Source organism: Xylocopa sonorina, chromosome 4 (genome assembly GCF_050948175.1).
Source record: "Xylocopa sonorina isolate GNS202 chromosome 4, iyXylSono1_principal, whole genome shotgun sequence".
Classification (NCBI taxonomy): Eukaryota; Metazoa; Arthropoda; class Insecta; order Hymenoptera; family Apidae; genus Xylocopa; species Xylocopa sonorina.
In genome coordinates this window covers 1,581,063-1,605,543 of record NC_135196.1, presented here as the reverse complement: position 1 = coordinate 1,605,543, position 24,481 = coordinate 1,581,063, and the positions used below count along the sequence as shown (strand labels likewise).

The 24,481-nt window shown below is 42.6% G+C and overlaps 2 non-coding genes across 2 annotated transcripts; both read left to right on the top strand.

The window, feature by feature from the left end:
* Window positions 1-20,300: 20,300 nt before the first annotated feature.
* Window positions 20,301-22,232, top strand: LOC143423347 (small subunit ribosomal RNA). Its single transcript, XR_013101820.1, has one exon. It is a non-coding gene; the product is annotated as a small subunit ribosomal RNA (ribosomal RNA).
* Window positions 22,233-23,304: 1,072 nt separating this feature from the next.
* LOC143423348 (5.8S ribosomal RNA) lies at window positions 23,305-23,459 on the top strand. Its single transcript, XR_013101821.1, has one exon. It is a non-coding gene; the product is annotated as a 5.8S ribosomal RNA (ribosomal RNA).
* Window positions 23,460-24,481: the final 1,022 nt, after the last annotated feature.

Below are 24,481 nucleotides of genomic sequence, written 5' to 3'. Positions count from 1 at the left end.
TTCAGCCAAGATATCTCATATGCCAATGATGAATTATATAAAATAAGGAACGTAGTTGATATGCTCTGAAATAATTTCAGCGAGGCATTCTATCCTTACCAAAAATTATGCATCGATGAAAGTTTGCTTCTATATAAAGGGCGGCTTTCATTCAATCAATACATTCCTTCGAAAAGATGTAGATTTGGGATAAAATCATGTATCCTTTGTGATTGTCGAACTGATTTTGCACAAGATCTTGAAGCGGCATGCTTCATGTAGCTATAGAATAAAGGAGGAAGAAAGAAAGGAAGGAAAAGAGAGGGGAAGAACGTTTCGTCCTGGGCCTGCTAGTGGACTCATCAGTAAGGCTTCCTAGCAGACCCTGCCTTAGACGCTGGGATATTAGGGACAGTTAAGAACTTCTATATATTGGAAAGGAGAGGCTAGCGAGTACTTTCAGGAAATTGTAGGCTGTGCTGTCCCTCTAGTGGCGATAGTCGAAAGGCCGCCACAATCTTATTATTTACGCCGGGTCATCGACTATAATCAACAGCCAAAATAAGAAAATTGGAAAATCGGGAGCGATAGTAAAAGTCCTAGTAGCTCCCTATCTGCAGAAGGGGCGTAAAGTTTACCTAGATAATTGGTACTTAAGTCCAGCCTTGTTTAATTTACTATATAATAATTATACAAATGCGTGCGGGAACGTAACAAAAAAGCGACAGGAAATACCAAAGATTACTGATACACTGAGAAAAGGAGAGGCATCTTCTCGGTCAACTAAAAATTTATTGGTTGTGAAATGGCTGGATAAAAAAGAAGTATATAAGCTAGCCACTATGCATACTTCAGAGAGTGCAACGGTTGTTAGGCATGGAGGAAAGAAAATTATTCAAAAACCCATATGTGTCACTGACTATGATAATTGAATGGGTTGTGTCGACAAAGCAGACATGGTGATAAACACTATAACTTCGACACGGAAATCTCTAAAATGGTACCGTCAATATTTTTTCATTTACTGAACATATGGGTATGGAATGCATATTGTCTTTAGAAGAATAATACAAGAAAACCCATACCTATGACCAAATTTCACCTGAATATAATCCAAAAAATATTGAAAAATTATCATATGAATATTTCTTATCATCATCAAAGAGGTAACAACAATCCATTACGGCTAACGGAACGGTATTTTCTTTCACTGTATGAGCCACGAAGAAAAAACCGAAATAGAAGGTGCGTCGTTTGCACGGCAAACGACGAAAGACGCAAGTCTCGATATGAGTGCAAATAATGTATTATTGGACTCTGTGTGGAATCTAGCTTTAGAATTTACCATACTGAGTTGCATTACTAAAAACTAACGAATAATTTGATATCTCACTAATTTAACTGTATTTCTTTTTATAAAAGCAGTAAAGTTTTTTAATATATAAATTTCTGAATACTCAAAATACACTCATTTTTATGTTTTTCATATAGTATGACGACAAAGTTGATACATAACTCTCAAAAAAGTATATACACAAGAGAAATCGAAAGTTACATTGCAATACGTAAGTGCGAACATCGGAGGATATAGATGCGCAATGTGCACACCGCACGGCGCGGTGCCCCGTTCAGTAGCACTACAGCGAACGGACTGCCGTAGCAAAAGGGTTAAATGAAATGGGATATCGCGATGCATGAAGCTTGAGAAATCAAATGCTTCGACACGTGGACATCCAGAAACGCTATCCCCTGGCATGGAAGTGTAGGATTCACATTCTATTGAAGTGTAGAAGCAGATAAACATAACGAATTGCATTGAAAATTACATGTTATCACGCGGCATTGAAATAAGATGCGACATCGCGTTGCACGAAATATTCGTAACCTAATTCTTCTGAAGAGGAGTAGCAGATGAGCATATTGCATTGCGTAGAGCATTACTACTTACTAGCTTTGAAACGTTGGAATGAAATGTGTCTTCGTGATACATGAAGCGTTAGAATTCTATTTCTTCGATACTTACGAATCTTATGAATCCTACGGTTGCATGCAATGTGATGGCGTTTCATAGTGTCTGCGTGCTAATGCATGAGAGTTCTAATGCTTCACACAACGCGAGAGCCCATCTCATTTCAACGTTTCAAGGTAAGTTATTTGTAATGTTCTATACATTGCATTATACTTACCTGCAGCTGCACTTGAAAGGAATGTGAGTTCTACAAATTCATGCAATGGGATAGCGTTTCTAAGTGTAACGTCGTGCGTAGCTCCTGCCATTCATTCCACACATGAGCCTTCTCGCACTTCCATCATCCGTGCTCGCATACAGCACCGGCAATCGGCATCGTTCGCGCGCGCACACCTGCACGCGCTCACAGGCACCAAGTACCGCTGTGTCACTCGAACCGACCGGTATACATGGCTCGTTCACACCAGGCATGGGTTCCAGAACCTGGGTGTTCAGGAAGTACCCATCCTCACCTCCTCGTGGTGGAATCTGGGCGTCGGGCTTGCCCGATGGCTAACAGGGCTCTGGAGCTATCGAATTAAACTGGGACTCGGAGGTTCAGTGCATTATTAATTTGCCCAAGTTAGTCTGAGACACTTTCGTAGAGCAAAATGGAATAAGACTGAGGCTGGCAGTCTCGATCATCAATAAATTGGACCAAACTGATCCATCCTAATTCAAAAAGGGTCAGAGTGAGCGTGTTCGCGTACACGTAGTGTGTTTGCCTCCCCGAGGCTGCCTCTTCCAATTCAGGCAGCCGACTTTACCAGAACCTGTATTCTATTTTTAAGCCCCTTACATATATATATATATATATATATATATATATATATGTATATATATATATATATATATATATATATATATATATATATATATATATATATATATATATATATATATAGTTAAACACTAGTTAAACACTAAACACGCATCGCTAGTCCCACCACGAGACGCGAGTCCCCACTCGCTGGAACGCGTGCTCGCAACGATCCGTTAATTCCCCACTCGCTGGACCACAGGCTTTCATGATTTTTCAAGTAAATGTTTCAAACTAGTATAAATATTAATACATATTTTATATTTTAGTTAATTCTAAATACAATATCTTCCTTAAGCTACTCCATTACATATAAAATCCAATCTAATTTCATATCATTTCATATTGTTTTAATCAAATATTTGAAATTGGTTTATATAATTACATTCATCATATAGTTTAGTTACTTAAATATAGATCATCCCCTCTAAATAAAAATAAATATCTATATATTATATAAGTCAATCATTTATTTGCATCGTCCCAGTTCGCTTTCTTTCCATCGAGGCTTGCAAATCCCTCTTCGTTATTCTTTTAATTCGTACTTTAGAAGGTATGTAGTACGCATTGATGGTCCGACGCTGAAAATATCCGAAACACTTCTGTTATACTTAACTTAGCGTATATGCAACTTTCTATCAACATTATGTCTATTTTTTATTTGTTTCGGTTCTTAAAGTATGTATAGTCTTCTTTCGGATTGGTCGCGATTAGATCTTTTCTTAGAGCCATTTTGATGATCTTTTCCTCTCTATGGTTGTTCGTCTTACTACCCCAGATTACCGATTTTTCGTTCAGGTCACCCGCGATTAGTATTCTGTTTGTTTTCTCTCCCTTTTCTATGTTAACCCCAGCTTGGTTTATATATTCTTCGATTTCTTTCCGTTCCTGTTAAGCGAGAAGTAGCAGCTTATAGCTTTTGTTCCTTCGACCATGACATGAACGATTCCGGTCGAGGAATATGTGGTGCTACATGTGAAACATTTTCGATTAACACCGGTTATCCATATCGCAGCGTCACCGTTCTCCTCTTGCAGTCAGTATTCTTCCATCTTGTGTGCTTCCGATATTATTACCACGTCTCTCTCTTGAATCATTCGCATTTGCTGCATGATATTTTGCGAGATTCGGAATCTGTTCAGATAGATTTGTAGGACTTTCAGTTCCATATTCGTTTCCCGTTCTTTTCTATCAACGCCTTTCTGCAGGCCGGACAATTAAAACTCCGGTAACGTGTCTGATGTACGGATTCCTTTTTCCTGCCTCGCTGCAGATGATACATTTCGGTTTATTCGCGATGCAACCGATTATCGTATAAATCTGGGATCCGCATCTTCTGCAAATTCCCTTATTATCTTCGACTTCTTCGCAATTTCTGCCGATATGTCCCTGTTTATGGCATTTGAAGCATCTCTCTATTCTCGGTAGCACTCTGCAGGGACAAGGTGTTAATGGTATTCTGAGTCGTTTGTCCTTCTCCAGCTCTTTACTGTATTCCTGTTCAAATTCAACTAACGCGACTCGGTTGACTCTCCACGTTTGTTTTGACAACTTGACGTTTATACCGCTATCCTTTCCTTCGATTATTTTCAGTGTTCGTTTTACGTAATCATTCATTTCTTCTCGGGGCACCTAACGGGTATATTTCCCTTAGTTGGAGCATTATATTCGTACTCGTATGTTTTTCTACGAATTCTTTTTCTAGAGTTCCTTTTATCTCCTTTATTATGCTCTCTATACCGGTTTTCTTGTTAAATTCCAGGATTATATCTCCCGTTCTCGATTTTCTTGCGTCATCTTTTCGTATTTCTGTCATTTATCCTGCTTCTCCTCATCCCGTTGTTTGTTCTCCAATGCTTACTGCTCCTTTAGTTGCTTCATTTTTCTCTGTACCGTTCGCCACTAGTTCCATCAAGTGTTCGATATCAGTTTTTTTATATGCCTGATGTTTCCCATTAACGTTTTCTAATATGTCATTACCTTCGTCGTACCCTCGCTCATAATATCTATCATTGCGTCTGATATGTGGCAGCCTATTCTTCTATTTGAAAGTAAGAACGTTATTCTTATCGTAGCTTCTCCATTATCCTGCTCTTTCTTTTTGATTCCCTTATTTCAGCTCCTGATGCTTCTCCTTCCGTGCCTGTGCTTTCCGAGGCTTTCTTTTTCTCCTTTATATATGCATTTCGTATCCTTTTCTATTTCCCTATCCTTTGGTATCATCAACAGGGCGCTCCTCATCCACTCGATGCCGTTCGCCGTGTAGTTTCCATTCGGGAAACGAGGAGGGACATCACTGAACGCGGCAACCAGTGAAGGTCCAGCGACTAGCCGCTTGTTCGTCACCGATCGGGTAACGAACGAAGAATACCTGATCGATACCGGTTCGGACCTCTGCGTATATCCTCGCACGCGCATCAAAGGCCGAATCCAAATGACGAAATACCAATTATGTGCGGCTAACAACACCGTAATAAATACCTACGGCGACAGGACGGTCAACCTGAACCTGGGACTCCGACGAGCATTTCCGTGGAGGTTCATCATCGCGGACGTCTCCAGGCCGATCATCGGTGCCGACTTCCTGAGCCACTACGGGCTACTGGTGGATCTACGCAATAAGCGACTGCTGGACCAGACGACGTCGCTTACCACCAAGGGATGAATCACCAACGACGCAACACCATCGGTGAAGACAATCAGCGGCAACTCCCCGTACGATCAGCTGCTCGCCGAATTTCCAAGCGTCACACGTCCTACAGCGGCCACGAGTAAGTGCAAACACGACGTAGTGCACCATATACATACTACCGCCGGGCCGCCGACTTACGCGAAACCGCGCCGTCTATCCCCGGAAATGTATAAGCTCGCGCGGACGGAATTCGAAGACTTGATGAGCCGAGGTCTCATCAGGCCTTCGAAAAGCCAATGGGCCTCAGCCTTACATATGGTCCAGAAAAAGGACAATGGCTGGAGACCCTGCGGTGATTATAGAGCGTTAAACGCACGAACGATACCTGATCGGTACCCAATACCGCACATAGAGGATTTTTCGCGGGTGTTGTTCGGGAAGACGATCTTCTCGATCATAGATTTGGTACGCGCGTCCCACCAAATCCCGGTGCACCCGAACGACATCCCGAAAACCGCGATTACAACGCCATTCGGGTTATACGAATACGTCGTGATGCCGTTCGGGCTGCGAAATGCCGCGCAAACATTTCAGCGATTTATCGATACCGTTCTGCGAGGTCTCGACTTTTGTTACGCGTACCTAGACGATATACTAGTCGCGTCTAGGGACGAGACTGAACATAAGGAGCACCTCCGAGAACTCTTCGCGCGATTAGAAAAATACGGGATCGTAGTAAATGCGTCAAAATGCGTATTCGCCGTACCAGAAGTAAAATTTTTAGGGTACACGGTAAACGAACGCGGCACGAAGCCGCTACCGGATAAAGTACGCGCGATATTAGAATTCCCGAAGCCAAAGACGGTAGAACAACTTCGTAGATTCCTCGGCATGATTAATTTCTACCGCAGGTTCATACCTGACGCCGCGAATTTGCAAGCGCCGATTAATGTCCTTCTAAAAGGGAAGCCGAAGAAAAACGCGACACTTCTTTGGTCATCCGAGGCCGAAGAAGCTCTTCACAAATTAAAAAACGCGTTAGCAAACGCCACATTATTAGCTCACCCGACGAGCTCGGCACGACTCGCGATTGTCGTAGATGCATCGGATTTCGCGCTTGGAGCAACACTGCAGCAGCGAGTAGGCGAATCGTGGGAACCGCTAGCGTTCCATACGAAAACACTCTCGTCCGCACAGAAAAAATACAGCGCTTACGACCGAGAATTGCTCGCGATATACACCGCGATCAAACAATTTAGACACGCTGTAGAAGGTCGCTCATTCGTTGTTTACACCGACCACAAACCGTTAACATACGCGTTTAGCCAAAAACCTGAAAAGTGTACGCCACGACAGTTTAGGTACCTCGATTTTATCAGCCAATTCACGACCGACATTAGGCATATCAGCGGGAAGGATAACGAAGTCGCGGACGCATTATCACGCGTAGAAGCGATCACGCCCGCGATACGATACGAGGACCTGGCGAAGTCACAAGAAAACGATGACGAAATACAGCACTTTTCGACCGCGTCAAACACAGCGCTACGACTAAAAAAAATAAAATTCGCGAACGAGGATATAGACATATACTGCGACATTGCTACCGACCGAGCTAGGCCGTTCGTAACGAAACCGTTCAGACGACAGGTTTTCGACTCGATCCACGGACTTTCGCACCCCGGAATAAAGGCTACGATAAAACTAGTCAAGGATAGATACGTTTGGCCATCCATCGCGAAAGATTGTCGCGAGTGGGCGCGATCCTGCCTAAAGTGCCAACGCACAAAAGTAACTAGGCACGTCTCATCGCCAATCGGTAGATTTGCGCCACCTTCCGCTAGATTCGAGCATATCCATATCGATCTAGTAGGCCCACTACCTACATCGCGAGGCAACAGATACTGCCTCACCTGCGTCGATCGTTTCACTCGATGGCCCGAAGCATTCGCCATCGAGAACATCGAAGCAGAGACAGTCGCGAGAGCATTCGTCGCGGGGTGGATCGCGCGTTTTGGGACGCCGTTAAGAATAACTACGGATCGCGGTAGACAATTCGAATCGCAGCTATTCCATCGTCTAAACGCGATATTAGGGACCGAACACATAAAAACAACCGCGTATCATCCCGCTGCAAACGGCCTTGTGGAACGCCTCCACAGGCAATTAAAAGCAGCGTTAAAGTGTCACGACGACGAGACCTGGGCCGACGCGTTACCAATAGCTTTGCTAGGCATTCGAGCAGCGTACCGCGAAGACTTAGAGGCATCGGCCGCGGAATTAGTATACGGCGAGAACCTCCGCTTGCCGTCCGAGTTTTTTGCTGCAACGACCGGAAACGTGCCAGAGCCAGCCGAAGTAATCGCACAGTTACGGGCTCATTTTAGAAAGATTCGCCCAGTCGAAGCCTCGACACACGGCGAAAAGAAAGTTTTTATATTTCAGTATCTAAGAACAGCTTCACACGTCTTCGTACGCGTCGACTCGGTCAAAAGACCATTGCAAAGTCCGTACGAAGGCCCGTTCGAAGTAATAGCTAGAAACGAAAAAACGTTTACAGTAAGAATACGCGGAAAAGATATTACAGTCTCGATAGATAGGTTAAAACCAGTGTATATGTTAGACGATAAGGAAAATACGTCACTACCGAGTAAGGCACCTATTGCAAAGAAGCAAAACGAGCCAAGCAGTGAACCAGTGGTAACTCGCGCAGGTAGACGCGTACGCTTCCCAGACCGCTTACAGGTCTCGGCAGCGAATAGTAGGGTTAAAGTAAGATAGCTAATAAAATAATAGTAAGATGTGTACAGTATAGGTAAGATAGTAATAAGATAATGTACTTTCTTAATGTAAATAGATAGCTAGATAAGTTAGAAGTAAGAGCCCTACATATCGTTACACTGGAAGGGGGGTGATGTAGCGGCTAGCATCGAGGTATAATAGAAGACCTTTTTCGCTACAAGCAGCTAGAACGATTTATGGTATGCGCGCAAATAAGTTACTTTTGAGAAGACGTCCTTAGCGAACTTTCTCCACATGCTAGTTGTAAATCTTAGTCGACGACCTCAGTAACACACGCGGACTCCATAAACCGAGGGTTTCCAAAAAGGGTCTAAGCCTACGGTCAAGAGGCTACACCCTTGACGTGAGAGGAACCAGACCCAGCGGAAACCCCGCTACATTGCCAAATGTTAAAATAACAAAATGCCCCCACTATACCTGCTGCCGCCCTTCCAAGCAAACGCGCTAAGGGCGCAAGAAGAGGCGGCACCCATATAAACAAATACGTGATTGGCTAAGGTCGAAGCACAGACTTAGCCAATCATGCAACGGAAAGAATTGTACAAACGCGGCTGCACACGAGAGAACCAAAAAAGGCACAGTTGATCTCGAGAACTTGCCGAGTGCAGTCGCTTCAGAATAAAGAGAAAAGTGAACAACCTACGACTTAGTCAGATCATCCCAATAACGAACCCTCCTCCACAAGTTTAATATGTAACATAAAATATTTAAAATATTAAAGAAACTAAAGTAAAATATATTTTTATATATTTTTGTAATATATTTTGTAATGCCAGCAAAATGTCTAATATTTCATAACTATTTTATAGTTTAAAGATTATCAAGCCTCATGCTTGGATGGATACTTATATATAAATATAACTGCCAAAATGAAATGAGATCGCAAAGTGATATTTACACACCTGCGTGCTGCAATTTTGGCGTATTTAAATTTGTAATAAAAGCATATAAATGTTTATAATGTAATTATCAATCACAAATGGAATTCAACGATTTATCCATGTAATAATCATTTTTTATTGTACGCATCCTCCAATATATACACAGTGTCTTTAATCTTGATGGATTTCGTGTGTGCGTGCGTGCGCGTGTGTCTGTATGGTAGCATTCGCAGAAATACCACCTAATAGGTTTCGTAGTTTCGATTCTAGTCAATCGAGTAAAATGGCATAAGATTTTCTGTAGAAAATCAAGGAGATGTGAAGCTACTACTTCACTGCATACAGAATTTTTCACTGGAAGAACTTTTATTACAATGTGTTGACTCCAGATTTTTTTTGAATTGAATCTTGTTTAGAAAATTAAAACTGATATCATATCTCTTAACACAGCACGCCGATAACCACGATACAACGGATACAAGGTTCCTTTACTTGAGATTAAGGCCTGCTTTCTTTTTTTCCAAACTACTTTACATTGCGTTACATTCATAAGACTCTTTTTAAGTTACAAAGAACAGAAACGCTACATGGATTATAAAAGAGTAATAGTTTAATTTATATTATCTTGAACATTTTAAATCAGATTACGTTGCTTTGCTTGTTGTATATGTTTATCACTTGGCGCTGAATCAACTACTACTGGCAGCATCGCTTTCTAAAATTTGGAAAATCTACTAGATCTAATGAAACCTTGCTTAGATTGCAAATGTGTTTTTACTGTATCCAGCAGAAATGAAATTACATTGACAGAAACACCAGCTAGTACTTCACGCCTATTTGAAACAACATTAAATCACCTTGTTCAACAATAATTTATATAATGTGACTTGGACCTTCAAATTTGAATTTATAAACATCTAACAAATAAATATGTTTTTTTTTTGCTATTCATATCATTATACTGTCAGTAATGTATTACGTTCTGTCATTAGATATATTAACTGCTTCATTGTACTTTACAACGAACCTTGCATACTAAACACTGTTTTTACTACTGATACGAGTGGATAGTTCTTTGTCTTATATTCTTATATTGCATTGATTATAAAAGTGTATGATATTGTTTTTATGCAGTAATGTATAATTATGTACATACAAATTCGCGATAGAGTAGCTATGTGTTCAAATTCAATTCCGAATAATGCTCTAAAAAACATCCCAGATCACAAACGGCAAGATGGTGGCGACACCATACCGGCACTATATTGCCACTTCCAATTAGTGTCAGCTGATCCGTAGCCATTTGTGACCGGATTCGATAGCTAAAATGCCAGAACGTGTTACCAGCACGTTCTAGACAAGCGTAACACGTCGTGTGAATCGCGCAGCACCAGCACCATCGTGACACGCGTGTCATCGCCCCATTCATGAATCTTCTCAGCAATGACGTAGTGTCACATTTGGTAATGGGGAACCTGTGCTTTCATGCAAATTAGAACCGTTAGATGTCAGTAGACATTCAAGGTATGAATGCTGATAGACATTTTGATAGTCGTTTTCCTATAATTATAGTTATTGAGAGAGTCGTATATATTTCTTTCAACCCGTTATAAACTAAAAATATTATTTATAAAATAAAAGATTACTTATAAAATAAAAATTCATGCTGTTGCGTCCCTAACTTCGCGTTGTGTAATTTTTTAAATAACATGCTGTCACCGTATTTAATATAACCCTCAATTGCATGAATTTGTAACGATGAATCGAAGAAAATATATATAAAATGAATGTGTATATTTTTATGATAATGTAATTAACGACTTTATGGAAAAAATCGCCGTATCGAGCTAGTTTATAGAAAATAATAAAATCGAGTTCTTATGCCTTTGTTTCGTGCCGTTGTATCTATTTTGGAATCAAAATAAATAAACTGCTTAGGTTAGTCATTTTTCATATTCGCTTACAATTTGTATAGAAACAGCTTCCCCATTAGTAAATATCAGCTTACGCCACTACCACGCATGTAGCTATGGTGAGCTGATAGTGTCATTGCCACAGCCGTGTAGCCAGTGTGCTATAGCGCGGTGCATTAATAGTGTCGTGATACGAGTGTCGCTCCAGTACTAATAGTATGCCGTTACGAGAGCTGTGTAGGAGCACTGTCTTTGCACAGTTCTGTCACGGAATTCGTTCCATCCGTTGTCATTGGCGTGCCAATCGCTGGCTGCTTGGGATATTGTAGTGCATGAGGCAGACTTGTTCCTTATCATCGTCAAGGAGATGGATTTTCACTTCCCCCTCTTTGAATTTTGTTAATTATTGCTTGGAATTTTTGCCGCTTCTGCATCTCTATGACCGCATTGTGGATTGAACTTATGTACGATCATTTTGGTCTTCATCTTTTGTTACATGTAACGTTATATATGTAATGCTCAGATTTGTAATACTCAGATTCTTTTATTCTTTGGTAAAGCAACTTATTCGATTAATATATTTATTAGGAATAGATATAAATAATTAGAAAAATGTTATTAAAACGGAATTAAATATGTTGTTGCAATTATATATTTAAGGTCTGAAGGTGTAGATGCAATTAGTGTCCGATGTTTTACGTGATCCAATCGACGTATCGAGTGAGGCTATGAAATATCAGAACCTCTTACAATTCCTCGCCTCCTTTCCATGTTAAATGAGTGATTATTTCTGCAAGACAAGAAGCCTGAATTAGTAAGATCTCTGCGAACATAAGTAATTTGTAAGTAATACACTTTTTCTCTTTGACATATTTGTCTTTGCATAGAGTAGAACGTATAGATATAATTGCCTCTTTTATATCCATTTCGGTCCAATTATATTATAGCTTTTGTGCAGAAGTAATATTGATTATACCTGATTTTGTGCAATAGTTTTTTGTTTAACAGATTTTATTGACGTAGAAGCATCATTTGAGGAATGTATCAATCTACTTTGCAGTTCTATCAGTTTATTTTTCTGCTCGCTACTTTCCACTTTCAGTTCCGTATACTTATCCTTTATCACCATCATATATGTTGCGTAAGATTATAATAACTTCTTGTCCTTAAATTTTGAGGATATTTCAATTAAATTTCCTTTGATTACAAAAACAGAAATGAAAAAAGACTGACACGTACCATTTCTTGGAAACGTTGTATTGTAATTTGCATCTGACTGTTTTGAAAGGCACGTACTTTACTTAACGTTTGTAATGATTCAGTTAGCGCAGAAAACAAATATTCTACATTCGAAACTGTCCGCTCTTGTAATTGTAAGGCAAATACATTCATCTGTCGACATCGTGAACACTGTTTTTTGGCTAAATTCCAGAAAAACAAATATATTATAAGTATTACAATAAACATCGTAATATTAAATTTAACTTTGTTCATCGTTGCCTTGTTGGGTACATCCATAGCAATATACAGGGTTGGGCAGTGATAATTAGCATCTCAGATATTCTCGAAACAATAAGTTTCATAGAAATTTTTGCTGATATAAAATTGTTCCAAGGGCCCAGACGTTGATGAAAATAGTTTTCTTGTAAGTGGAGGTATGTTGGACATTTGAAGGTCACCTTCATTTTTTAAAATTAATTGGTATGTTCATTCTTGCATAATACGATAGAGTATTTCAAAACGAGTTCAACAACCTGTAACATGAAGCCATTGAAGCTTACAAGAAGTAAAGAAATGCGATAATGCTTACGGTTTTGATAGTAAATGAAACATACGTATTGCAAACAGTGGTGGAAGGAAGTGAGTAAACACTGTTCGAAGGGCATTTTGATAGTTTGCAGAATAAGTTAAACATGATAATAATAGTATTGAAAAATCGGTTTGATTACAATTGGTTAGGCTGTTCGTTTGTCGTCCATTTTATAAGTACTGAGCTGCGGATTCCTGAGGACAGCTCACAAAATTGTTGAATTGTGGAAGATTATCATTTTGAACTTGAATCAAAAGGTAATTAAAATTCATTAGATTGTAAACAAATCTCAATGTTTCATTTTAAATAGTAAGATTAAATACTCTTGGCAAAACTACAAGAATGGAAACATACCTCTCTGTTATTATTATTCCATAAAGAATTATAATTGCAATTATATAGTTCATTACGATAAAAAATATTTCTCAGGAAATTCTAAATATTAAATTAAAGAACCAAGCAAAACATTTTCAATAATTACGAATATGAAAAATACTTGAACATTCCAATGGAAAGATGTTCTAAACAGGAGTTAGAAAAATCAAACCATCACCTTTAATTCCAGAATTCATCTATATGATGCAATCATCCAACTGGGCAGTTGGACCGTATGTTGACTTTAGGAAAATTAATGAAAGTCAACCATTTTGAAGTGGTCAGAATCTTTGTCGTTTGAGCAATAAGTGACTAACAAATGACTGCATAAATTTCAGACTTATAAGCATGTGGATTAAATCTTATGCAGACACGTTTATAACCGAGTTACTAAATAATAATCAACACCAAGTAATCATTTTAAGACTTAAACGATTACACCTCGCACACATTTAAAAGTATTGCAAACGTGAAAAGTAAGTGGTTTATGAAAAACTCTTCTAAAAGAACGGACGAAGGCAATAGAAATCTTTGTTAGAGTAAGCACGTTCTAAAGTTCTAAGTAACGCGATGGCCCTTATCTGCCAAAGCTTCATAGCAAGTAAGTTCTGAAGTTCTATCAAATCCGATGGAGCTCCTCACTACCAACGTTTCGAAGGAAGTTCTCAAACTCTCAGTTCTGCATTTAAAGCTATGTGTGTCCTATATATCTACGTAAAGTGATGTTCCCTATCAGTTGCGACGGATACCTATCTACAGTAAGTCAGGGAAGCTCGAAGTAGTTAATTATTCAAATGCCTTAAAGTTTAAAACGTACTTTAGTCTAAAGCAATCTACCGTTACAATATTTACCGAAACGAGGGCTATTTCGAAACTGAGAGGCTATAGTTTCATAGGCGCCAGCTGCTCAGAAAGCAGCAAAGAAATAGACTACACGACCCTGGGAAACAAGGGGCGGAACAACCCACGAAACTTCGAAATGCTCCACTTCTCGCCTACGCCTAACCGAGTACACGCACTCGGGTCGCGGGATACTGAAGTCACGGCTTCTTTATTTATGGCCTTGACGTGGGTTTAACTAACAAGGGCTACAAGAAACTACGCAACACACGGCGAATGACCGAAGATTACCACCCGCTTCACGATATAAGATACAATACACAATATGTGATACAAGAAGTACGGAATGAAAATGGGATGCTTTAGCGAATAAGCTCCTCGAGGCTCCTTGGTGGGGTGCGCTGTACGCTTTGGTATTGATCGGGGCCATCGAACAGTGGACATGAGCGATCATCTCTTCTCGCCCCCTCGGGTGTCTCTGAGGGGGGTCCTCCTGATCATTTGAATTGCGGAGCGCCTCGCGCACAACGCTCCCATGGCTCACCTGCAGGGACGCTGGACCATTAACTTCTCCTTAGGCAGTTAAAAGGGGTTTGAGGTTCTTCTCACATCCAAAATCATTATAAAGCATAGAAGCAGAAAAGCATAATTCTATGCATAATTGGTTACAGTTTATTTACTTTAAATCGTCGAAATGAAATGCGCAATCGCATGGTGTAATGCTTTAGGTATCTACTGCTTTGAGACGCAGACAATATGAAACCCCATTCCGCTGGAAGAAACAGCAGAATTCACAATCGATTGCTGTGTAGGAGCAGACAAGTATAATGACATGAATATTACATAACATGGTACATGCTTTACCACCTTCATAATAGATTCACCACCTTATTGCATGGACCCAAGGAAATACGTTTGTTTGACACGTAGAAACTATGAAGCGCGATCCCGCTTTATGGATCCCTTCTATTGACATTCATTAAAAGGGCAGAAGCATATTGCTAAGCATAGAAGGTTACAGGTTACTTACCTTGAAACGTTGAAATGAGTTGCGCTATCGCATTGAATGTAGCAACAAAACTGCATTACCATGACACGCACAAAATATGAAGCGCTATCGCGTTGCACGGAATAGCAGAATTCGCATACTTTTGAAGTGTAGAAGCATAATGAGATTGTATAGAGAATGAAAATCCACTGACATACATCGAAGCATTAGAACTCTATTGCTTCAAAAAGCAGACATCTAAAAACGCTAACCCGTAGCAGAGAAGCGTGGGATTGACATTGGTTTGAAGTGTTGATGAAATATACATAACACGTTGCATTGACATTACATCTTATCGTGAAACATAGAAATGAGATGCGATGTCGCGTTTTAAGAAGCATTAGAACTCTATTGCTTCGATACGTAGACATTGAAAACGCTATTTCCTAGCAAGGCAGTGTGGCGTTTACATTCTTTTGAAGTGTAGACGAGGTATACGTAACACTTCGCAATGAATATTATATCTTATCATGAAACATAGAAATGAGATGTGATATCGCGGTTTTAGAAGCATTATGAGTCTATTGCTTCGATACGTAGACACCTGGAAGTGCTATTTTCCTGGAAGGAAGTGTGGCATTTACATTCTTTTGAAGTGTAGACGAGGTATACATAACTCCTCCTAATGAATATTATATCTTATCATGTAACATAGAAATAAGATGCGATATCGCGTTTCATGAAACTCTTGAACTCTATTTCTTCGATGCATAGATATCTAGAAACGCTACTCCGTGGCATGGAAGCGTGGAAGTTACATTCGTTTGAAGTGTTGACAAGATAAACATAACGCGTTGCATTGAATATTACATCTTATTATTAGACATAGAAGTGAAAAGCGATATTGCGTTTTATAAAGAGATAGAACTCCATTGCTTCGATATGTAGACATCTAGAAACGCTATTCCGTAGGCCATGTACTAGGCAATTGCTTTCATACCATAGCAAATAGAATTAAAAGGCACAACGAAATATGTAAGTTAATAATGGACAAGCTGCAGAGGGAATGGGCTGTCTTTGAGGAGCAGACCGTCAACGTCCACGGCGAATTGCGGAAGCCTGATATGGTTATTAAAGACCATGAAATGATCCTCGTCGTGGACGTGACGGTACGGTATGAAGACAAAGAGAATCTTCAAAATGCATATAAGAGCAAAATAAATAAGTATAGAGAGACATCTGAATTGATTAAAAGTAAATTGAATGGAAAATCGGCTGAAGTAGTGCCTGTAGTAATAGGAAGTAGAGGAGCAATGCCTAGCCAAACGAAAGAAAATCTTAACGCAGCCGCAAGGTAAAGTAATGTGTTGTGACGAAGCAGCTGCCAGCTGAAACTTTGATGTTAGCCCATCTCGGGCCTTTAAACCAAGCGGAGCGAGTCTTACCATACTTTTGTATGGTAAGGCGTGGGGCGGGTTCTATGCATGAAGAACCCGGGGCGACACCTACGCGTGGTCTCCCTGTGCGCACACTTCGGTGTGCGGCTAAGTTCGCCTCCCGAAAGGGTCCCCGTTGCCTAGTTTTTCCAAGTTCGTGGGCAAATCCTTTGGCAGCCTCACTAAAAAGTATGCCCGCGAAGTAATTCATTCATAAAAGTTTCTCGTTCTTATTTATTTATTATTGTTATATACCTCACGAGGGGGTTAGACCTCGGAAGTATACCGGTCTTTGTTTTTGAAGGCCGGTAGAGAATATAGCCAAATGCCTCGTCATCTAATTAGTGACGCGCGTGAATGGATTAACGAGATTCCCAACCTGTCCCTATCTACTTTCTAGCGAAACCACTGTCAAGGGAACGGGCTTGGAAAAATTAGCGGGGAAAGAAGACCCTGTTGAGCTTGACTCTAGTCTGGCATTGTAAGGAGACATGAGAGGTGTAACATAAGTGGGAGATGGTAACATCGCCGGTGAAATACCACTACTTTCATCGTTTCTTTACTTACTCGGTTGGGCGGAGCGCGTGCGCCGGTGTTTCGACCCGGTTGTCATGGAATTCTTGAATCAAACGTATACGAGAGGCGTGTGGTCTGCGACCGATCGCCGATTATACTCCCGCGTGATCCGATTCGAGGACACTGCCAGGCGGGGAGTTTGACTGGGGCGGTACATCTGTCAAAGAATAACGCAGGTGTCCTAAGGCCAGCTCAGCGAGGACAGAAACCTCGCGTATAGCAAAAGGGCAAAAGCTGGCTTGATCTTGATGTTCAGTACGCATAGAGACTGCGAAAGCACGGCCTATCGATCCTTTTGGCTTGAAGAGTTTTCAGCAAGAGGTGTCAGAAAAGTTACCACAGGGATAACTGGCTTGTGGTGGCCAAGCGTTCATAGCGACGACGCTTTCTGGTCCTTCGATGTCGGCTCTTTCTATCATTGCGAAGCAGAATTCGCCAAGCGTCGGATTGTTCACCCGCCAACAGGGAACGTGAGCTGGGTTTAGACCATCGCGAGACAGGTTAGTTTTACCCTACTGATGATTAGTCGTTGCGATAGTAATCCTGCACAGTACGAGAGGAACCGCAGGTTCGAACATTTGGTTCACGCACTCGGTCGAGCGGCCGGTGGTGCGAAGCTGCCATCCGTGGGATTATGCCTGAACGCCTCTAAGGCCGTATCCTTTCTAGTCAAAGGAGGCAACGATATCTCTAGGAGTTTCGAGTGGGTCGAAAGGCTCAAAACAATGTGAATCTACTAGGTGGTCGGTCGCGTCCGCGCGGTCGATCAACGCACGAGCCCGAATTTGCCGTACGGGCGTCTTTGGATCCGTCGTCGGGATTTCGCCGAACGACGGCCGCGGCACTCTAACGGTCGATCATGGGTACACCAATTTCGACGTTGAGACTCGGAATCGTCTGTAGACGACTTAGGTACCTGGCGGGGTGTTGTACTCGGTAGAACAGTTACCACGCTGCGATCTGTTGAGACTCAGCCCTATGCTTGGGGATTCGTTTTTTAAGCTAAACGAGACCCCACTCACCTCTCTCGCGAAGAAAGAGAAAGAGAGAGAGAGAGAGTTAAACGAACAAAATAAGAAAAGCAAAAGAAAGTACAAGCCGCTGGCACTTGGCGTTTGATGACGTAATATCAAACGTCGAGTGTCGGCGGCTTCTTTATGACTCGAAGCATAGCAATACGCCGCTGGAACCTGGAAAAAAAAAGAATACCGCCGCGGGACCCCTGACGTTTGATGACGTAATATCAAACGTCTAGTGTCGGCGGCTTTTTTTATGACTCGAAGCAAAACAATACGCCGCTGGCACCTTCCAAATAGACGGCCGACGGCGTGAACGGAATAAACGCGCTTAATAAAGAGAACTGAAGAACATGTTCAAGCATAGGCAGCCGCCTAACGGCGGCCGCGTTCTTTAATAGCCAAACCTACGCTGGATAGTAGAACGTGCCCGTTATACAAGTCGCATTATTCACAGTCAAGTACCCGACGGTACGGATTGAGGTTTGGCTAGTAAAGAATTGCGCAAAAGAGATTAACAGCAAAATACAAATGTCGGACCGGGAGTTAGTTTGAAAAAATTCCTACCGAGAGTTAAAGTTCGTATATTGAGGGTAGTTTGATAAAAGAAATCCTACCGAGAGTTAAAATTCATATATTGGCGATAGTTTGGAAAAAAAATTCCTACCGAGAGTTAATATACGTACATTGACGATACTTTGAAAAAAATCCTACCGAGAGTTAAAGTTCGTATATTGGGGGTAGTTTGATAAAAAAAATCCTACCGAGAGTTAAAATTCGTATATTGGCGATAGTTTGGAAAAAAAATTCCTACCGAGAGTTAATATACGTACATTGACGATACTTTGAACAAAATCCTACCGAGAGTTAAAGTTCGTATATTGGGGGTAGTTTGATAAAAAAAATCCTACCGAGAGTTAAAATTCGTATATTGGCGATAGTTTGGAAAAAAAAATGCCGAGCGAGAGTTAGAAATCGTCTGCGGTACCTTGAAAAAGTTCCGAGAGGGAGTTAATATTCCCACCTAGAGGTACGGATCGACCGTGGGACTTAGAAAATTTACGCGACGAAAAAATTCACTCGTTTCACTTCTTTCGCTATTTTCTCGTTAATTAAACTGTTGACCTGTAAATTTTTTTTTAGAAACTTTAATAAAACCTATTGATTGTACTTACCGTAGCATTGTTTAATCGAATAAATTATTTTTAACCGTTTGGAAACGACACTTCCGGAGGTTTTTTGCGATTTGTCCATAATTTTTATTTGTAAACAAATGGTTTTTTAAAAATAATATTGCTTAATTTAATAGTAGTAATCGATCGTACGTGTTAGATTTTCGATATTTCTTTTCTTTCGTTTTTTCGAATTTTGCAACTGCTTTTTTTCTATGTTCCGATCGATTAAATTTTGTTACATCTCGAAAATATGTTTATTCATCAATGTTTAATAGGTCTACATAATTTCCGTGCATAAAAGTTCAACGTTAATAGGACTTTATACGTGTGTTCGCCGCGCGACTAAGTTACAACGGTCTCTCCGGACGGTCCGTTGCCGCGGGAGTTTACCACCGTAAGCGCCCGTGCGTCGGACCGCGCGGCGCCGGCCTACCGGCCGGCCGTTTCGTATCTGTAAGAAGACTCGCTGGCTCGAGCGGGTCGGCCGGAGTAGCGCTCGGGCGCGTGGATATTCTATGACCTCGGTTGAGAAGCAGTCCACCGCTCCTCGAGAATACGTTCTCGACTGCTCTGTGCCGTGTCGGTGATCGAATTTTTCTCCACACTGCATGGCTACGGGTCGGAGTCTTTGACCGAATGTCCCATTTGTGGCAAGCGTCCTAAGGCGGCGTTGGTGACCTTTTATGCGAGTTTTTCAAACTTGGGTATAAATTGTACCACCCTTGCATCAATTCTGGAACTTTGGAATCCGAGTTCTCGGACCAACAAAGTTTAAAATTAACGAAATGAAAAAATGGACGTGACAACGTGTACGAAATGTCCAGTACGCTAAGAGAGCGTGGATTTATATATACCTATCCAGTCTCCAAAAAGCTAAAATGCTAAAGTGCTAACATACAGGAAAAGCCCGAATAATAATACAAGTTGACCATAACACCCAAACATATATATATATATATAACCGACGACGTTTGGAGGAACTACTATGAACGATGTGACGATGGTGAGAGAAAGTAAAGAGGAGCGAGAGGAGTAACGAATAGTACGGTTCCCTGGTTGATCCTGCCAGTAGTCATATGCTTGTCTCAAAGATTAAGCCATGCATGTCTCAGTACATACCGAAATAAGGTGAAACCGCGAATGGCTCATTAAATCAGTTATGGTTTCTTAGATTGTACACGAAATTACTTGGATAACTGTGGTAATTCTAGAGCTAATACATGCAAATCAGAATTCCGACCAGAGATGGGAGGAATGCTTTTATTAGATCAAAACCAATCGGTGGCGTGCGGTTCGTCCGTGCGTCCATCGTTTGCTTTGGTGACTCTGAATAACCCACAGCTGATCGCACGGTCATTTAGCACCGGCGACGAATCTTTCAAATGTCTGCCTTATCAGCTGTCGATGGTAGGTTCCGCGCCTACCATGGTTGTAACGGGTAACGGGTAACGGGGAATCAGGGTTCGATTCCGGAAAGGGAGCCTGAGAAACAACTAGCACTTCCAAGGAAGGCAGCAGGCGCGCAAATTACCCACTCCCGGCACGGGGAGGTAGTGACGAAAAATAACGATACGGGACTCATCCGAGGCCCCGTAATCGGAATGAGTACACTTTAAATCCTTTAGCAAGGATCAATTGGAGGGCAAGTCTGGTGCCAGCAGCCGCGGTAATTCCAGCTCCAATAGCGTATATTAAAGTTGTTGCGGTTAAAATGCTCGTAGTTGAATCTGTGTGTCACAGTGTCGGTTCACCGCTCGCGGTGTCTAACTGGCATTATGTGATACGTCCTACCGGTGGGCTTAGCTCCTTCGGGGGCGGTCCAACAGACATCCCATCGCGGTGCTCTTCACTGAGTGTCTATGTGGGCCGGTATCTTTACTTTGAATAAATTAGAGTGCTTAAAGCAGGCTATCTTCGCCTGAATACTATGTGCATGGAATAATGGAATAGGACCTCGGTTCTATTTTGTTGGTTTCCGGAACCCCGAGGTAATGATTAATAGGGACAGATGGGGGCATTCGTATTGCGACGTTAGAGGTGAAATTCTTGGATCGTCGCAAGACGGACTAAAGCGAAAGCATTTGCCAAAAATGTTTTCATTAATCAAGAACGAAAGTTAGTGGTTCGAAGGCGATCAGATACCGCCCTAGTTCTAACCATAAACGATGCCAACCAGCGATCCGCCGATGTTCCTCCGATGACTCGGCGGGCAGCTTCCGGGAAACCAAAGTTTTTGGGTTCCGGGGGAAGTATGGTTGCAAAGCTGAAACTTAAAGGAATTGACGGAAGGGCACCACCAGGAGTGGAGCCTGCGGCTTAATTTGACTCAACACGGGAAACCTCACCAGGCCCAGACACCAGGAGGATTGACAGATTGAGAGCTCTTTCTTGATTCGGTGGGTGGTGGTGCATGGCCGTTCTTAGTTGGTGGAGCGATTTGTCTGGTTAATTCCGATAACGAACTAGACTCTAGCCTGTTAAATAGACGTAACTTATGGTATCTCGAAGGCCCCCGGCTTCGGCCGCTGGGCTTTTACTACCAACGTACAAACAAATCTTTTTAGAGGGACAGGCAGCTTTAAGCCGCACGAGATTGAGCAATAACAGGTTTGTAATGCCCTTAGATGTTCTGGGCCGCACGCGCGCTACACTGAAAGAATCAGCGTGTTTTCCCTGACCGAAAGGCCCGGGTAACCCGTTGAACCTCCTTCGTGCTAGGGATTGGGGCTTGCAATTATTCCCCATGAACGAGGAATTCTCAGTAAGCGCGAGTCATAAGCTCGCGTTGATTATGTCCCTGCCCTTTGTACATACCGCCCGTCGCTACTACCGATTGAATTATTTAGTGAGGTCTTCAAACTGGTGCGCGGCCAATGCCTCTGCATTGCCGATGTTATCGGGAAGATGACCAAACTTGATTATTTAGAGGAAGTAAAAGTCGTAACAAGGTTTCCGTAGGTGAACCTGCGGAAGGATCATTAACGAAAATACGTTAAAAATGAAAGAATGTGTTATATATATAATACGATATGTATATATATATATATTGCACTTTGCCGTTTTCCCACTCCCAGAAGTGGGTGCCGTGTGTGCCGTTCAGCTCAGAGGGGACCCGTTCCGTTCTGTGCCGTCCACCCATAACCTCGTTGTCGAGAGTCTTGAAACCCGCCGTTGTGAGATCGAACTTTACTTGCTCGCTTCGCGTTGTCGGGAAAAATATAGACCGCTCGAGGCTGTGGTTGGGCGAACGGTGGAGCGTCCTAACGAATGTACGAATTTTTTTCGTTTACCTGAGCCTCGTTGGAATCGACACGACTGGGTGGTATTGGAATTTTGAAGAGACCGTCGTCATCGTTCATTCTTTCGGAGGGGACGATTCGTCGCTCGCGCTCAAGCCTCGTTGTCGAGAGTCTGAGGAGAAACCCGCCGTTGCGAGATCGAATAATTTTATACTCGTTTCGTGTTGCCGGGGAAAACTCTTATAGACTGCCTCGAGACTGTGCACGAAGACGACGAGTGTTCCATCGACGATAACATTGTTTATGTTAACCCGAACGAGAGCGTCTTGTTGATCTCGAAAGCAATACGCCGCTGGGTGTTTGATTTTTTTTCTTCTCAGTTCGACGCGTACGTTCGTTCCAGAGGGGTCGATTCCGCGTTGCCCGTTGTCCTCGTTGTCGAGAGTCTGTAATCCTGCCGTTGCGAGCTCGAACAGTTTATACTCGCTTCGCGTTGCCGGGAGGAAAAAGACCGCTTCGAGGCTGCTGGTACGCGGAGGAGTCCTAACGAATTTTTGAAAGATTTTTTTTTCTTCATACCTGGACGTGCGTGTGCATTCTTCGTAACTTTAAGGGAGACCTTACGCGCCAACCATCGGCGTATGCGTTTCATCCGTAGGACCGATATATCGTGTCGCCTCGAACTCCGTCGAGCGGTGAAAGCCGCCACGGTTCGGCGACGACCGCGTCTATTTCACCGGAGACGTTTGGGTATCGACTTGTTCGAACTTTAGTACCAAGAGACTTAAAGATCAATAAAATATACATATACGATTACCCTGAACGGTGGATCACTTGGCTCGTGGGTCGATGAAGAACGCAGCTAATTGCGCGTCAACGTGTGAACTGCAGGACACATGAACATCGACATTCCGAACGCACATTGCGGTCCACGGATACAATTCCTGGACCACGCCTAGCTGAGGGTCGTTCACGTAACCAGAATACTGCTTGCGTTGCGTTTCGTCGAATCTTTTTTCCCTACGGTGCTCGAATCTGTCCGCCGTCGTTCATTCTCGAATTAAATTACGAACGTTTCTGAGTTCGGGCGGCACCGAGAAAGGGAGGAGGAGGAGCGATACGCAACGTACGAGCGATCGTTGGACGTTCGTCCGAGTCGTCTGTGGCCGTGCCGAGGCAATCTGCGATTGGCAACGTGTGTGCGCGTGCGGCGTGCGTAAACGTATTCACGGAACTCGACGGTGTGTCGATCGCGAACTCGCGTGAGTTCTTCGTGGCGTCGTGAGTCGTCCGTTAAACGGACGACCGCCCACGGGAACTGCTTCGTATTTCGATCGCCGATTTTGTTCCGCGTTCCGAATTCCCACACCCGCCATCGCCGGCCTGCATCGCCTTCGCCTGCCTCTAGCGCACGATACGAACATACCGCGCGCTCGACGTCGTTTAAAATGAATTTTTTTCACGCCGCAAGACCGAGGGAGAATTCTCGGTCGAGAGAGAAGAGATATACAAGAGAGAGAGCGACATCGTCGTAACGCGAGGGACGATGATGCGCATCCGATCATTCGAAGTTCTCCTCGTACAGCCCCAGGGTGTTCGATCAGAATAACCCGTTCTCTTTGTTCTCTCCGCGTGTGTATACCATGTTTCCGCGAGGGAAAAAGAGATCTCTCGCGCGGACCGTCACTCGAACATAGGCCGTCGTTGCGCCCGTAGCGTCGCAATGTTTCTGGCCTGTGACGTGTGTCCGCGCTTCGGAGATCTCCCGAAGCGAAACTCGGATCGGTAACACGCGCGATAAAGGAGAGAGTTTTCAGAGCAGATACGGGAAGATTGGCTCCCCTATGGGGAGGCTCGAGTTTTTCTTCGACGAGGTGCTGCTTCGGTGCCGCAAGGTACTACTGCCCTACTTCGTGATCATCGAGTGCGTTGGTCACCCCATGTCTTCGTTGTCGAGACGGGACCGCGCGACCAAAAGCCGGTCATCCAGT